Source organism: Plectropomus leopardus, chromosome 7, assembly GCF_008729295.1.
Source record: "Plectropomus leopardus isolate mb chromosome 7, YSFRI_Pleo_2.0, whole genome shotgun sequence".
NCBI lineage: Eukaryota > Metazoa > Chordata > Actinopteri > Perciformes > Serranidae > Plectropomus > Plectropomus leopardus.
The window spans coordinates 23,678,631-23,696,784 of record NC_056469.1 but is presented as its reverse complement, the minus strand read 5'-3'; positions in this window follow the sequence as shown (position 1 = coordinate 23,696,784).

Sequence of the window (18,154 nt, the reverse complement as noted above, 5' to 3'; positions counted from 1 at the left end):
GATAAACAAATAATGAAAAGAAAAGCCACTTGAACCAGGACCAAAATCAACTTGTACAGCACGTGTTTATCATGGATAAATAAGGGCTGTTCATTCAAATAAAATGAAAACAAAAATGTTTAATTAGGATTAGTTACAATAGAGCTACTCCTGCGCTATAAGAGGCACATTTCCCAATCAGCCCGGGTAACTCTGTGCCTGGTTATTTGCGTTTGCGACTGAGTGAGTAAATGAGTAAAACCAGCCAGTCAAGGCCAACACGCCACCACAGTGCCAGATGTTTCATTCCCCACTGATGACACAACATTTGAACGACTGAGTGCCTCTTGGGTACTCATCCAAACTCCCTCCCCTTCATCAGCCCTCATTTCATTCAATCCGAAATCACATTTCTGGGCACACGTGCAACCTTTACACAAACACACACTCTGACATAGATGCACCAGTGCATTCAAATTGCAGCCAGAGAAACACTTGAATAATAACCTGTTATCACAGAGTGATAAATGGCCTGACTGATCATCCAGTCGGAGTAAACAAGCTTTGATTTAGTAGCCTGACTTGTTAGCATGTGCGAGCTAACATTTGATAATTTAATGAAACATGACTTACTCTTGGGTTATAGCAACTCAAGATAATGAGGTGTGTGTGCATGTGTGTGCTTGTGTGTGTGTGTGTGTGCGTGTGTGTGTGTGTGTGTGTGTCACTGCTTGTGTAAGGGTGTGTCCAGATGTTCGGTTCAATTTGATCAAGCCTGCAGCCGCACCCACAGCTCTCCATAATCCTCAGAGAAGCCGCACGCCACCGTTTGAAATCATCAATGAAGTCTATCAGCACAGTCAGCAGATGTCACAAGGACACAAAGACGTCCATCCTAATTATATTCATGTCTGTTCTTTAGTCCTGTTGTCAAGCAGATTGAGTTTAACCTCCTGACATTAGTCGTCTACTGTAGGTCAACAGTATGTAATAAGGCAGAGCTTAATCCAAATTGACCTCTGCCACAGCCGGCGTCCTCAGGCTGAATAATGTGGCTAATACATCAGCATTAGTTAAACAGCTGGATTGTGGGTTGTCTGGCTGAAGTAAGTGTTGCCAGGGATGCGATTTGGGCTGCATGCATAGATCCATTCTTGAAAATATGACCCCAAAAATAAGAGTATATAAATCTAAACTTAAGGTCCACTCACTAGACTGTTTCTTTCAATTGTGTCTTTTGGTCCTCATCAGTGGACAGAGTTTGTATGCTTATCATGCAGATGGCTCGTGTGTCAGATATTTTGATTTGCCAGACTGCTATTTTCAGCTATGAATTCTCATAATCTAATTAGTTTACGGGAACAGAGAGTGGGATTAAGTGGCATTTAGTAGTGAGGATTACAGATTGCAACCAGCTGAAACTTCTCGCGTGTGCCAAGCTTCAACTCCAAGTTTGGATTGCTTGAGTGTTTATTGTGCAGGAGGTTTTTAATAGAAGTCGAATTATCTGCAGAGGTCTCCTCCTCTCTAAAACAAACAGTCCTGGTGATTAAAACCTGTAAAAGTAGTGAGTAAAGCCGATTTATATTGCATATTAGCATTTATTCAACACTGTTTGGCACATTGCAGACAGGGTGCAAGTCCGGCACCTGCTAATGTGCGCTCACCTTTTTTTCTCTGAAAATTGAAGATCCAGACACTCAGGAGGTTTTTGCTGAGAGCTAATTCAACCACATAAATCTCTTCCTCTCCAAACAAACAGACCCAGTGATTAAAACTAGTAAAAACATTAAATAAAGCAATTTCATGTAAAAAATGTTTGTTTTTACAATGCTGTTCAGCTCCTAGGGGCTGTGATCTACAGTGACCAATGGAAAACTGCTAATGGCAGTATTTAGAGTCTTTTCCAGGTCACTGTAGAAACATGATGGACTTCTTGGACGAGGACCCGGTCCTGATAAATATTCAGAGTTCCAACAGTTGTGGAAAACCTGGAAAAGTCATCGATTATCACAATCACATTGTCCAGGCCTTGAAAGGTCATGGAATTAGTAAAAATCATATAAAGTTTTGGAAAAGAAATTGGAATTTTGTCGTGGGTTATGAAATTGTTACAGTAATCTTCCGTGGATAGCCTCCCTCATAATGTAACATAACGGCAATTTATTTCCTGTAGCTGTCAACGTAGTTTAACTCTAATTGCTTCTATGTGTAACAGCGCTTTGTATTATAGGATCTTGAAAGGTCATTAAAAAGAATTTGAAATTTTGTCCTTGAAAATGTGTGGGAAACCTGTAGAAATGAACGGCTTATTCTGAGGTAACTAAAACACAGTTCTTATTTTCAGATAATAATACAGTGAAGAAAAATCATCATATTATATTCAATTTCTGCCAATATATCCCCCTAAACCCTGTAAACTGGACCTTTGATGTGTTTAAAATGTTAAGACCTTCAAATTATATTTTAGCATAGACAAACGTGAGGTTATGTTAATTGGCAAATAGTCATTATTTCTATTTTTTTTTTAATTAATTAGTCTGTAGATATTGTGTCATTTTATTTTATCCTTTTAATGTCAGAAAATGATGAAAATTTCCCTAAGTACAAGGTTATGTGAAACTAAGAGTCCAAAACTCAAAAATGAAATAAAACACAAAAATAGAGCAAATCTTTAGGAATGTTTTAACCTGCAAAATGACATTTTAACAATGATTATCATTGTTTTATATCTAAAAAAAAATGATAGTAATGTTTTCTCTTTTCTGTCAATCTACTGTATGTTTCAGCACTATTTTTGTTCAACACAAAACAAATACAAAAGACAGCAAATTGTCTCAACAGCTTTACTTCCAAGAGCATCTGTTTATAGTCACACTGTCCTCGCTCTGTCTCTCACCTTGCTCTTCTGAGGATGTGAATGACCTGTGATTTACTGCTATAACATGTCCTTAGCAGTTTAAATGGAAATGTGACAATCCCTCCCGGCTTTTCCAAGGATAAAGTTCTGCCTCACTTGTGTCAGTATGTGTGCAGTTGTTGCGAGCTTCATGTTCCCTCATGTGTTAGCATGCATAACCTTGGGAGCTATCCTTCCTCTGAGCATCATGGGGCGGCTCAGAGGACAGGGAATTAGCCAATCAGTCGTTAGGGTCACCCCAGTCAAATGACCCTGGAGACTCTCTGCCTCCTCCACCCCCACACATGCACTCTTCATCACATTACTCATCTGTTCACACATGCTGCACATGCACGCACACTCAAGATGTTCGATGTGAAAATGCATATGTAAGACGCAAATATCTAGGGCAGTAAAAAGTCGAGTGTAACTGACGTGTTACGGCTAAAATTAGACCCACCATTGAGTCGGCTCGCAAGGGAGGACGAGAGAAAGGAGGAGAGAGAAGAAGAGAGGGAGCTGAGTGTGGGAGAGGGGTGAGGAGGACGGAGCGAACAAATATTGTAGAGGACACAAGATGGGCTGACATGCACAGTACAAGGATTTGTTTCTCTTATAGCATTTCTCTCTCCTGCCTATTGAAAGTGACTCATTACATAATAATATTATTATTGTATAGGCTACTTTTAGCTAAAGATATGTCAAAGTGCTACACTTGAAAGGCCCTGTGTGTAGGATTTAGGGAGATATATTGGCAGAAACTGAATATAATATAAAAAGTTTAGTGTATTATCACCTGAACATAAGAATTGTTGTGTCTTTGTTACTTTAGAATGAGCTTTTATATCTACAAGGGGAGTGGGTCCTTGTACACAGAGTCCATCATGTTGCACCACTATGTTTCTACAGTAGCTAAGAGCAGGCAAATCAAACACTCTCTCTCGACAATGCCTTTTGCATATCAGCCACATAGTTAGAAGCCCTTATGCAACAAGCCAGCATCATAAAAACACTGATTTTTATGGGGAAACTGCTTGATTCAGGGTTTTTACTGGTTTAAATCACTGGGTCTGTTTGATTTGGAGAGGAGGAGACCTCTGCAGATACTTAAGCATCGAATAAAAACCCACTGAATGTCTGGATCTTAATTTATTAAAGAAAAATGTAAGCACACATTAACAGGTGCTGGGGTAGTGGCCAGTCTGCAACAAACCAAACAGCATCAGAAAAATGCAGATTTTTCATGTAAAATTGCTTGATTTGGTGTTTATACCAGTTTTAATGACCTGTTTTGTTTGTTTTCGAGAGGAGAACGCTGCGGATAAATCAGATAAACTGAACACTGAAGAAATCCTAACCAGGAGATCACTCTTGATGTAGAGGAGAAGTTTGAGCTGGTTGCAATCTGCAAATCTTCACTGCTAGATGCAACTACATCCAACTAAATCTAACCTACTGATCCTTTAAGAGCAAAGAAGTCAGCACAATAAATGGAGAGTTTAAGAAACCACGAATGTAAGCACTTGAAGGACGGATTTAAAATAATTAAGAGCCTATACCATAAATAAAAGCCCTCCTAAACAAATAGTCACAATGCTTGTCTTAAATATCTACTGCTATTTATAGATGTTGGAAAGTTTATTTCAGAAGTTGGGATGCTTTAAAGCTTAAGGTCTATTTTCTCCTAATACCAAGCTCAATCAGGAAGGTGCAAAGAGTCAAAAGGACATAATATAGGAGGCTGGAAAATTGCCTCTCGTCTGCAAGAAATTACATACTTAGCAATACAAAGCATTAGTATATATAGCCACGGATGTGGCCAGTAAAGTTAGTGGAGGAAATCGTTGGTGTAACCACTCTCTTATTAGTATCTGAGCAGCCGACTGGAGCGTCCTGGCAGGAATCCAGAGGCGTTGTATATTGCAGCAGTCCAGCCTTGAGGAGATGAATGGACCAGCTTCTCTGCACCAGGGAGAGAAACAATGGGATGTAGTTTGCCAATGTTCTTGAGCTGATAGAATAAGGTTGTATATAACGTGTGATGCAGATTTTGTACCTTTACTTCTTTCAACTCCTTTCCCTCCTTTTTCCTCTTTTGAGCTTAGTTGTTGCTCTGTCTCACCAGTTATAGTGAACATTTCTTAGTTATATCTTCCACATACCCTTGTATCCTGAACATCTTGTGTGGATGTGTGTATGCAGCACGTGTGACTGATGACTAATGTGACGAGGAATTAAATGAAAGGGGGATGGGATGGAGGAGGGCTGGTTGTTGCCAGGGCGACCTGTTCTAGGGTCACTTTATGGGAAGGATCCTGACAGCCAGCGTTGCCTTTACTATTCAATACTCACACCTTCTGCCGCTGTTGAAGAATGAGTGCTTCAGTCATGATCGATGTGGTATGTAGAGAACCTGTCACACAGATGACATGGCTCTCACAGACCATCAGCTCACATTTGGGCTGCAGCCTGTAACAGTACGTATGAGTGCACACAGAGGGGACAAAGCTGCGGCCAGTGGAGAGCCAATTACCCAGTCACTTACACACACTCACTCCCACTGAGGGTACAATGTCTGCAAGAGTCTTACAGTAACGAGCACACAGCAGCCTCTTTCTGTCAGAGCAGGGCTCAGGATAAGGGCACGACTACACATCCAGTGGACAAGCCTAGGGGACAGAAGACACACACGCACAAGGCTACTTATGCACACACAGCTGACATACACTCCGAAGACAAATGAACTACTAAAATTAGCAAGCAGAGTAGAGGCATACTTCTTTTTCTGCAATCTTCACCTTTTACTTCTGTGTGTGTGTGTGTGTGTGTGTGTGTGTGTGTGTGTGTGTGTGTGCGTGCGTGCGTGCGTGCGTGCGTGCGTGCGTGCGTGCATGTGTGTGTGTTTGTCACTTTACTGGTCCAGTAGAGAGGGACCGTGGGATGGGGCCCCACCCTGTCCCATGTCTGAGGTGACTGGGTGCAGTGCTAATGAAAACATTGCTGAGGTTGCCTAGCTAGCATAGCGTCAGGCTAGCACTCCATCACACTGACTCATTGGGCACAGCAGCAGCAGCCCCCCAGTCACACACACGCACATGCACACACATATACACACACACTACTAGTCCCACAGCTATAGAACTCATACTGACGCACGCGGTCCATGTACAGATATGCTGACGCAAACAGACTCCAACATATTAAGACATACTGAAGTCTTAGTTTCTTCGGTACTATGTCTCACTTGCAAAGGCAGACACACACACGCAAATACACACAAACATACTCTCACTGTATCATCTGAAACAGAATGGGGCCACACACACGGCAACACATCTGGTGGGGCCACAGCACTGCTGTGCCTGCTGCTGACACCACATATGGAGGAGGACGCCGCAAGTGAACGCATCATTAGGCTTTTGTGGAGATTATTTACGTTATAATCAAATGTTGTTAAACACTAATTGAACATGTTTAGAAGCATAGTTATGCTTGTATCTCATTGTCATTTTTTTTTAAAGAATAGTTATATTTTGGGACTACAGTTATCTGTTTTAATGGCAAAAGTTTTGTATACAAGATCAGTCATACCACTCTTATGCATGTATGGTAAATATGAAGCTACAGCTAAGAGATGTCAACTAAGCTTAGCACAACGCAGCCCATTCACCAGAAGAAAGTTTTTGCATTGTACATTTCTGCAAACCACATATATATAACATTTGTTAGTTTTATACGTATCGTGTGGTTTCTAAGACAATGTAGAGCTCACTTTGACATCAGGATGTGGAGGACATGTTGGATGGCATGGCGCCTCCGAGACACGTCCACCAAGCTGCAGACAACTGTCTGTTACCAACAAATAATCAAAGCTGGTCGTGTTTTAACAAGTAATCATTGTGTTTCCAGCAGCTTTGTAGCCACCAAACATGGGTGTGAGCATTTGTTTGGTTGGTTGCAGTGCGGGGCATTTCACTAGTTGTAGGTTATATATATATCCTTTATTTAACCAGAAAAAAACTCATTGAGATTTAAAATCTATTTTCCAAAAGCAACCTGGCAAAGAGGGCAGCATAAAACATAGTTACAACAATATATACAAGCAGACAAATCAAGTCATGTTGCACCGACTTCAAAAGTATTTGCATCTTTCTGCTTCATAGACAGCTAAATTTTGTGAAAAGACCATCTTTCCAGGAGTAAAACACTTCTTCAAGGATTTTTTTAATAGCAAGCCTAAAGTTACCACTTTTGTAGGGATTAAATATTGGTGGATGAAGTACTTAAAAGCCATACTTGAGTAAAAGTACAGAATCAAAAGTAATTTTATCATATTAAAATTAATCAAGTATAGAAAGTAAAAGTATAAGTAAATGCTGTTAATATAAAAGCAAGCGGTAAGAGTTCTGGGGATTATGAAGTTTATGTCTTAACACCACCTTAAAAATCCAGCCTAATTTGAAATGACACCTTTTTTGCAATTTAAAGGATTTAAAGAACAAAATCTAGTTTTTCACATCCTTTCATTAGTCCATCTGTCCCCTCCTATCTTGCTTTCTTATTTTGTTAAACACGTAATTAAAGTGCAGATACTCCTCAAAAATACTGAAGTACTGTAATGAAGTATTATTACTTTCTTATATTACACCACTGGGATTTAAGAAAATGATTATGATGATTATGTTGGAGTAAGTGCTGGTGGTCAGACTTTGTTACCTTTGGAGTGAGCCATGCTATATCTTTATCATGCTAAGCTAAGCTAGCTGTGTCCTGTCTGTAACGTCACACTTAATATACAGACATGAGAGCAATATTGATCTTCTAATCTGATTCTAGGCGATAGTCAATGAGAATATTTAGCTTTTTTCATTTTCCTTACAATAGAGTCTCAATAATTCTCAGACTTCTTTATCCTCTTCCCCCAGCTTCACAATTTTTATTAAACCACCTCTAAATCTGGGCCCTATTCTTATGCTGCTCTTTCATCCCTTTCAGAGAAATTCTTATGCAATGTAAGAGTGTGGCATGCTGTCAGTTTAATCTGGACGTGATGACGTCTGCATGTCTGTCACAGAGGGGGAGAAAAAGACAGAGAGGTGGAGTGAGGCAGAACTACGCAGCTGAACTTTTAATCCTCTTAGTGTCCTCAACTATCTATCTCTCATTCATCGGTCTGCTATCTGTCTGCATCTAACCATCTGCATCTAACCATGTCTTCATTCTATCATCTGCCTGTTTCATGTACGAGTAAATGCACCTTTGGATAGTTATGATTACATTTTACATCTTTCTTGCTGTACATTTTCACTTATCCCCTGCTTCCTCCATCTTCCCTGCACTCTCTGTCCCAACCCCCCTTTTACTCTCCTTTATCTGCCCCTTCTGTGTGCTCTTCCCTCTCTCCATCCCTCGCCCCCCTGCAAGGTCGTTCACAAGGACGCCATGCTCCCAGCATCCCCTGCTTCATTGGCTGATGGGTATTAAAGGGCCAGTTCCCCCGCCGAGCACATGGCTCGACTCCAGCTCTGCTACGACACTCACCATTCCCATCATTCTCGGGGCTGCTTACTGTACTGGCCTCTGCACACGCAGCAGCTCACATGTACATGCAGCAGCGAATCCAAAGACACACTCAGCTAACACAAGATGCTGACAAAACATCTGAAATACTCTAAGGCTATCCTGCCTCTTAAATCACACTGGGGCTGCTTGCTGCACTCTGCATGACAGACCACTTATCGGAGTGACGAAAGATGCTTGCCTGCAAATGCACGCATGCACACAGGCAAACACTTGACCCATGCTTATAGACAGCCAGCACCGTCTGAACCAAGCAGACCTTTTCCTTTACGATAAGTGAGCATGACACACTACAAGCTCAGCAGACCTGAAAAACACAAAGCAAACGGCTTCAAAGCAGCTCGGGCAGATAAGCAGTCAGCAAAATGGCCCCCACAGTGAACACATTTAGCAAAATGAACCCTCTGTGATGAAGAGAGGATTAAAGGGCAGCTGATGAAACATAACAAGTATAATTCTGAAAAAAAATCTTACAAATGGAGTGCACCACTTAAAAGGTTTTAATGAATCCATAAATCCCCATTTAGGTGAAACGCTGATCTGTTAATCTGCTGAATAATCACAGAACTCAGAGGCCATTTTCTTTGCTGACCTTATTTTTTAAGTCATTTGACATCTGCACGTTAGATAAAAAGAACTGTGCTTTCAAAAATGGCATCTTATTGCCAATAGTATTGTTATATGAGAACAACATGACAAACCATAGAAATCAACTACAATCAAATTATTCCCAAAAATGTACAACTCATGGATAAATTCAGCCTTGAGTTTTAGCTTGTTTGGACTGTTTGACCTTTTGTCTTTTTGTACTAAATAGTATCAATGGAGTGACTTTACAATTTCTCATAGACTAATATATTTTATTTTATGGCATTTTTATGCTTGGAAACATATCAAAACATGTCATTTGCTAGCCTCTGTGCTAATTGCTATAGGCGAATATATTTTAGGACTTCAGTATACTGCAATGTTCTGTAAATCTCGTGGCCTCCATGCCCGCTGTCATTGTTGTGTGACGTTAGACCGCTGAAGTTGGGGTACATGGTTTGCCCCGAGTTCACAAGTGGGAACTCTGACTTTGAGTGACGCTCCATTGTACTTTTTGTAGTGAAGTGGTTGGAATATTTCAACTTCCAAGTTGTCTGGAACGCAGAATAACCTCCAACCCTGACCTCAAAATCCAAAATACCTTATCTACACATTATATACTATTTATTAGCGCTTCTGTCTTATTTGTGTCTCATTAAAACAGTCCTGTCCAACTTCTATTTGTGGACATGTTGCCACAGTGTTTGTATGTGCAAAATACAGTGTAATGCCTAGCTATGACCTAGCTACAACTGCTATTGCTATCAAAATCAAGATCATTATTTAGCACTTCCTGTGGTCTAGTAATAACAGTGAGGTTGTCAGCCAACAAGTGTAGACTCCAGACACATCCACAAGACCACAAATTGTAATTTCTACACTTTTCTTTTTATGTGGAAAAAATAAATCAGTGTGTAAATTTGTGAGATTTAACAGTGCTAAGTCTGTGTGCTAAGCTAAACTAACCAACTTTAGCTTCATATTTACCAAACCTGAGATTGTGGTTTTAAACTTCCAATTAAAAAAAGCAAATGTGTGTTTCCCAAAATATTAAATGTCTTTAACACCACTTGACACCTATACCCAGACAGGTGTTTTCACTTATTATGCTTAATTAGACCTCTTCTCAGGACTGTGTGGGCGCCTACATACTGTACTTGATTAACATATTATTTATTCTCCTGTTAGTTATGTTTCCCTCTTTAGGGCAGGACAATTACACCTTTATCATTTGTATCAGTGTGCAGTACAGTTTGATGACTTGGTAATACCCTGCTTGACACTCGTGGCATCGGACACTGTAACTGAAAACAGTAGCAGACAGAATTGCATAATGAAAATAACGCTTTTAGGGAACTGATTTCAATGCAGATGGTGTCATTATTCTATAGCCATTACATTACATTAGTTTAAGCAAAAAACTTGTCTATTTCCACTTTAAGAAAAGAGGGTCAATCTTTGAATCTACAGAGAAAGCTTTGTTTGACTTTTGATTTGTGAGTCAAATATTAAAATATGAACCTTGGATGACAGTCTGCTGTCAAGCCAGATTTCTAAGAAATTGTAGCATGAAACAGGTACCATTTAAAGTTTTAATGGCTGAATATTAGCATATTAGCTTTTATGAAGTCTTAATGGAAGTCTAAGTGTGCTTTAAGTGCATAGCTGCTAAGAATAAATATCTCCTGAAAGGCAGTTACATAAAATGGAAAACAAGTAGATGGATGTTTGCCTTCTAATGGCCTTGCAGACTGAGAGACTTCATTAAATGCCTTTTGGTTTCACTCATAAATCTTTCAATCATTACTCCGAGTTTATAAAAACATTTTACACTGAAACCGCTGACTCGAGGACATCAAATTAGCAACTGATGGTTTTGCAGGGAAACCACCTGAAAGGAATGAATAGGCTGTTTCAACAATCAAATACGCCTTAATCATTAATCACTTTTTTTTGGTAAGACTGCAGATGTTTAACATTAGAAGCATGGTGCTCACAATCCGTTGTTTTCTGTTGGCAGGGATAACTCAGACTAGCTTGTAAGTGGCATTATGTATCTAAAATGTAGGTGGAGTAGTAATAGTGTTAAGGGTAGAGTGGAGCACGGTTTTGCTGCAGTGGCGATGGTGCTGAAAGGACAGCTACCAGAGGAGGAGGAGGAGGAGGAGGAGGAGGAGGGGGAGGGGTCAAGGAGGACGGAGGGAGGAGAGGAAATACTGATGGAAAGAGAGAAGAGGACTAAAAATAATATACAGTTGTCGCAATTTGAAGCATTTAGGTGTGTTTATTAACATGAATAAAGCTAATGGAGCCATATGTATGTCCATGTATGTGTGCACTCATGTGTGTGAATTTATCCAAATATATTCCCAGCAGACATTTTGCCATGTCATAGCAGGAAAAATGCAGGTGTAATTAATAATCATGATTAAAGGCTGCATTAGGTGTCTCAGGTCTGGGGCTCTTGTGTTGTGCATGCTGGCTTGCTGGCGTATATTATTGGGACATTCAAATGGCATGGAGCCATCGTTAATGATATTAGTAACACCTGCGCTTATCCTGCTATGACCAGTGAAAAAGGTCCGTTTGAATTCAGGGCTGCTGCCAGGATATTTTAAACACTGATGAACACTGATGTCATGAGTCTAAGTCTCCCACAAAGAAACCAAAAATCTAAATGTGTTGATATGTAGGGTCTTTATGCTCTTTCCAAGTCAGGAATAAGATTTTAGTGGTAAAATACTGAATCTTTAAGCTCAATGCACTCTCATGGTACACTCACAAAGGTAATTTCAGTTATTTTTGGTTGATTAGATGTCCTGTCGGCACTGTGTGGGTGTGTACATAAGGTTCTGGCATCTCCCTTACTCTCTAAGCTTCATTGCAGAAGTGAAAGCACCTGTGGGGGTGTGAACGGCCTTTAATTGTGTTACTGATTATGTCAATTGCCTACAATAAGTTAGATTTGAACATACTGAGTTCATACCGGAATTGTAAAGCTTATAAAATACTCACTATATGTGTATTTTTAATTTGTATATGCGTGAATATTCAAAGAAAATGTACATGACCTCAGTGTCATTAGCTACAGCCCTGTTCAAATTGTACTTTATTGGTATATAAGTTTAGCAATGGCAAATTTAGTTTACAATTTAAGTTTAATATTCAGCTTTTGTGACAAAAAGAGACAGTGAAATGCACAGTATGCACACTGTAATATAATAGCTATACTACAGCATAAGAAAAAAGGAATATATATATTAACATGAAATATATCTTGAAGGTTCTGTGTATGACATTCGGAGCATTGTTATATAACAGTAAAGAAATGTTTACTATGTAAATATAGTGGAGTACTGATGTCTTGATCAGAAGTCAAGACACCTCTCTGTGTTTTGTAATTCGAGCTTCTCTGTGATTTGTTTTGGTATGCTGGTCCAGCTGCGTGCATGTTAGCGCATGTGTGTATCACACTGGCTGTATAGCTGTGCAGTGCTTCCATATATTAGTTACCTCTGATACTGGGCCTGAGGTGTTGCCGAAGTGCAGCGCCCACCCTTCGGTTCCCCCTCGTTAACACTGTTAGCTTTGTCAGCATCATTGCTGTTCTTTAGCGCTGCACCTGGAGTTGGAATTTTGCATAAAGCCACTTTAACTAATGGTGGAAACCAAATAAAAATCCAAATGAGGCAGATTTTGAAAAACTTAGCTTTATTTGTGTTGTTCCATCATGTTTTTCCCTCAGCTCTGACAAGATTCTCAATTGTCTGTAATTTCTCCAAATGTATTTTAATAGAACTGCTAAATATAAATCTTTTTGTCTCATTCTTTCTTTCTAGTTGCCAATTATCTGCCTGTACTTTCACTCCCTGGATGAATTTTAATTTTAGACTACATTTTGGTGTATTGACAGATTCTTGTTTCCCTTCTGCTTTTGCATTTTTATCTGAACACAGACTCTGTCCTACCCTACATCTCGCCTTTCTTGCCCTTTACCACACATCTGCCATTCCATGATAACTGAACCGTCATTGACAGTTGTGTGTCACTCCTTCCAGGCTAAATCCCAGAGGAATTTTCCACCACCCATCCTGGCTCTCCCCCCTTCATCTCTGTCTTATTGCTTGTCCTCTGCATCCCCCCCCCCCCTCCCTCCCCTCTCACGCCTCATTTCTGTCATCCTCCTTAACCCCATCTGCCTTTCTGTCATGTGTCCTTTGAGATCTCAACCCTCTCCTCTTTTTGTTCCTGTCCCTCTCTCCTCCCCTCCTCTCTGCATCTCTGCCTCTTTTCCTCCCCTCTGGCCACTGTGAGTGGAACACAGATTATGTCAGACAATTATAAAACCGGATTAACTAGGATCACCTTCATGCACACACACATTCACATTCACAGACACAAATACAGATGACTCTGTACACCCCCATTCAAATCCTATTTTTGACTGTATACAAATATATATAGTAAGTATGTTGACATGCCAATTTACATGTTTTTTTGTACTTCTCACCTGGGGCTGTTTCATGGTTTGAGCTACAGTAGATCTCTAAGCTCCAACAAAGAGAATTAATGATATAGCATTTAAGTGATCCCAACATTGTAAAGCATCAGTTTGGTTAAGGTGCCCTGATGCACAAATATAGGTTCATACAGAAATTGTTTTTTGGAATTTGGTGTGGAAGAACTTAACTTTCCTCCAAGACCCTTGAATTAAGTATTTCCATTCAGGGCAGATGGTCTTTTCATAAAACTGGGCTATCTATGCAGTAGAAAGATGCATGCTTTTTAAAACTGGTGCTACATGGCTAGAGAAAACAGATACAAAGGACTGTGGCATTCGATTTTGCTCAAGAGGTAAATAAAAAACAAAACAAAAAAAAAAACCTACAACCACCAGAATGCACTGCACTGCACTAGACCAATAAACGCTCCAGCTGGAGGGTGACGTGATGCAAACTTGTCAGTTTTGACACAGGAAGTGATACAGCAGACGGCTGGTAACAAACAATGTAAAACTACAGTAAAACTGTAAGCTAATATATGTTTCTGAAAATATCACAGGCAAGACATGGGAACGCAGTAACAGAATCTTGGTTCATATTTGATCAGCACTGCTTTCTTTTACCATTTAATGTAAATGTTTTCAGCCTCCAGCCTTTTATAATACAGGAAACAGTGTGGTGCCTTCTTACTGTTCACAAATTCTTGTATGACAGAAAAACAGTGCACAAATATATGTTTCTGATGACATTTTAAGCTAGCAATGCACAACATAGTTTGTTTTGAGTTTTGCCTTCGTTTGAGAGAGGGGGTAGGGCGGTCTCTCTCTTTCAGTCGGCTTCTATACTCTTTGTGTCCCTGGTGATGGGCATAGAAAAATTCAGAAGCACAACCTGTAGTCCTGAGCACTGGCAACATGGGGGGAAATTTACCATAAATCAGTTAAACATATTACCCACATTGTTATGATATAAATATGGTTGAAAATTGGCAAATAATACCTTAAAATACAATCTGACACCTTTGGGATGAACTGGAAAGTAGACTGCAAGACTGCTTTCCAGATTGCAACATCAGTGATGGATGGATGGATGGATGGATGGATGGATGATAGATGCTGCACATATGATGACTCTATTTTAGTCATGCTCTCACAAATTTTCCTAATTCATTCACACATGGTCCATGACAGTAAAACCTCATGATACATGATATTCATCAGCAGCTGACTCATATAGTGCACCTTACTTTCCGAAATCACTGACTACGCATACTATCTCACAGGCACAGGGCCCTCTGTCTCTCCTGGCTCAGTCCTGTACAGGCAGCAACTCTTCATGACATCAGCTTCATGTAAATGAGTATGACACAGCACTGTCTACAAGAGCAGCCTCCTCACAACCTGAATCAGTTAGAATAACAATAAGTACCAGCTTTCTTTGTGTGTCATCCATCTGTCCCTCTCTTTCTGTCTTCCTCCTGTTCTCTCCTGCCTGCATCCCCCTTCACTCATCCCTCAATTTCTGACTCAGCAAAACAAGTCAGAGACAAGGTCATCTGACTGCTGTTGCTGTGGAGACCGAGATTTGGGGGATTTTTCCCTCCCCTCCTTTCTTGTGCCGCGAGGCAGGTTGGTGTGCTGGTGGTGGTGTGGCAGGAAGGAATGAGAAACATGAAGGTATGACAGAGGTTAGGAAAGGATACTACCGACAGCCATTTTGGTCAAAATTAGATTGAAAAGAACTTTATTCGCAGCACTGCAATGACAAAGTCACCCTCATGGGGCAGCACTGTGGGCTTCAGGATCAAACTGTGTCTGTTACAGTTTCCTGTGTGGTGTCTTAACACTTCTATGATTTAAGGATTTTTGTATATTTTAATGATTATGCATGAATTACTTATGCAATTAATGAAATTAGTAGACAGTCACAGGAAAAGTCGTACTGTTGACATCAAAGGAATACTTCACCCACAAAATAAGTATATCAGGTAGTCATGCCGTGTGACCTTGATTGTGTGACGAAAACGTTGTTATTGCCTCCATGGAAATAAAAAAGCAGTTAGCATGTTTTAATTTAGGACATCCACTCGAGCAGTGCTCGAGTCTCATTTGCTGTATGCTTCGTACTTCCCAAACTACAAAACTGTGCTCAGCGACATTGAATAGATCAAAATGTTCACTGTTTTCCTTGGAGCATGCCTCAAAAACCTTTTTCTTCATTAATTCAAGGTAACATGGCAAGATTAATTAATTTACAAATGGTCTGTTTGTGGGTGAAGTATTCCTTTAAAAAGTTCAGCCTTTAAGATTTAGGGAGATGTGGCATCTCGTGGTGAGGGTTGCAGATTACAACCACTGAATCATGGTAAGTGTTTATTGTTCAGGAGGTTTTAACTGGGAGCTGAATTATCCTGCAGAAGCCTCTTCCTCTCCAGAACAAACCGACCAGGTGATTAAAGTGGGTAAAAACACTGAATATAGAAGTTTATGTTAAAAAAGAAGAAAAGAAAACGTACTTATTTTAGTCAGTTTCTGCCAATATATAGGCCTAAATCCTAAATACTGGGCCTTTAACGTGATTTCCATCCTTCTAATTAAACCAAAACCTAAAAATAAACATGAACTGTTTTTACTGAAATGCTTTTGAAATTAATTATTTGTTATTTTTTCAACCGTTGTAGCCTAATTTAACTCTAACACTTACCCCCACATTTTTAGGTGTTGGCCCAAGTAAATTAAATCAAACTGACCAGTAAATTTTGATATTAACTCTCCAAGAAAACATTACAATGATGTACTGGAAAAGTGCTTTGAATTTAGGAAGTCAACAAATTCCTAATGCTTCCCCAGGATATGATACTTTTACAACACTGTATTTTTCTTAGAAAATGACCACAAGGACTAAAAATACAAGACTTTAATCTCTTCACTGCATATTACCCGAGTATGTTCATGATGCTTTAGCAACGACATATTTACATGGTGCTAGTTACATGCAGTAGCCTGCCATTCATTAAATCTGTGCAAACTGTTGTAAAGAACAGACCTGGGTATAACAGTGATGTCAGATAAGGTCTGTCAACATTTGCTTCCACACCCTGTTGGTCCTGTATGGGTGGGATTTGCCACACTGGGAACAGAGTGTGTATTTACCCCACCCATCTGGTAGTTCAACAAGGTTACAAAACATAAATAAAAACATGATTAGTCACTGCTAAATTTAATTAGTGCTATTTGTTACTCATCTGCAGTATTTCTGATAGCTTAGATAATAAAAACAGTCCGCATATAGCGCATGTTTGAGGCCAGTTGCAGAGTGTCCTCTGGCCCTGAGCTAACCCCGTTCTGATGCTCTGGGGTTTCATGGTGCTGCGTGGTCATTGTCTGGGCCTGCAGCAAGGAAGCCACTGAGGCATGGCAGCAATCTGCTGCAGGGACAGCAAGCGTGACTCTCAGCTTTCCCTTGCAAATCAGGCATGGCTTTGCATGCATGAATGTGTGTGTTAGTGTGCAACTCAGTGACTCTGCGTGTGTGTGCTCCCGCTGCTGCATCGTCCCTTCAGTGAAAATCACAGGGGAACAACGTGACCAAAAGGCCTGCAATGGCAAATCACTGCTGCATATGGGCCAGCCTCCTCTTGCATGTCCTCTGTGTGTTTCTCTCTCACTGTCTGTCTTTGAATCTCTTTAGCACAGAAAAATACACAATCTGTCTTTCCTTTCCTCATGTTTTATCTTTGTCCACACTGTCCTTGCCCTTGATGTACCTCCCTCTGTGTCTTTATCATTTCTGTTCATCTCTCTTTAAAGAATGATGTCTGTTTTGTCAGACTAGTTGATTCCTTTCTGGATACCTCCATCTGTCAGTCCTAACAACCACCAGCATAATTGTCAAGTAGAGAAACAGCTCATAAAACTCCACATTACAGTTCTGAAACAAGCCAGGTTTGATTCTTTTCTTGACATCCACTGAGGTACACCCCTGTCAATATGTTTCCCTCCTGTGTGCAAGCTTCTCCACATCAGCTCAAACTGCTGACTCTGCGTTGTCTCAGCTGTACACCTGCTGATGCACTGGCATTCTGCAGGTTGTCTGCAGCTCACAATGCCCCTGATGTGCAGTGATACACTGATGACTGAACTGTGAAGTAACAGGATTAAATATGATTCTGACTTCACCCCATTTCATTTTATCTGCATCATTTCTCTCTCACACACACACATGCGCACACACGCGCGCACACACACGCTAGGACTGTGCTGCTGCCTCCTCTGTCTGCTGCGCCAAGGCCCACTACTGAAGTGACATATGGAGGTGCACAACATGCTCATGACAGGACCAACACGACCGATGAGACATCCAAGGGTGCTTCTCACATGCATTAACGCACACAAATCCACTATTTCATGTTACATAAATACATTACATGATGAACAAACACAACCACGACAACTAGAATCTAACCTTGTGCGTCCATTTATATAAAATTTCAGCCTAGAGACTCGCGATGCTGCTGGCTGCAAGCCTCGGAATTCTGCAGTAAAGCAGGAGGGGCAGAATTGGCTTTCTATTGGCCCGCTTCAAGACTGTGATGAAACCAATTGGT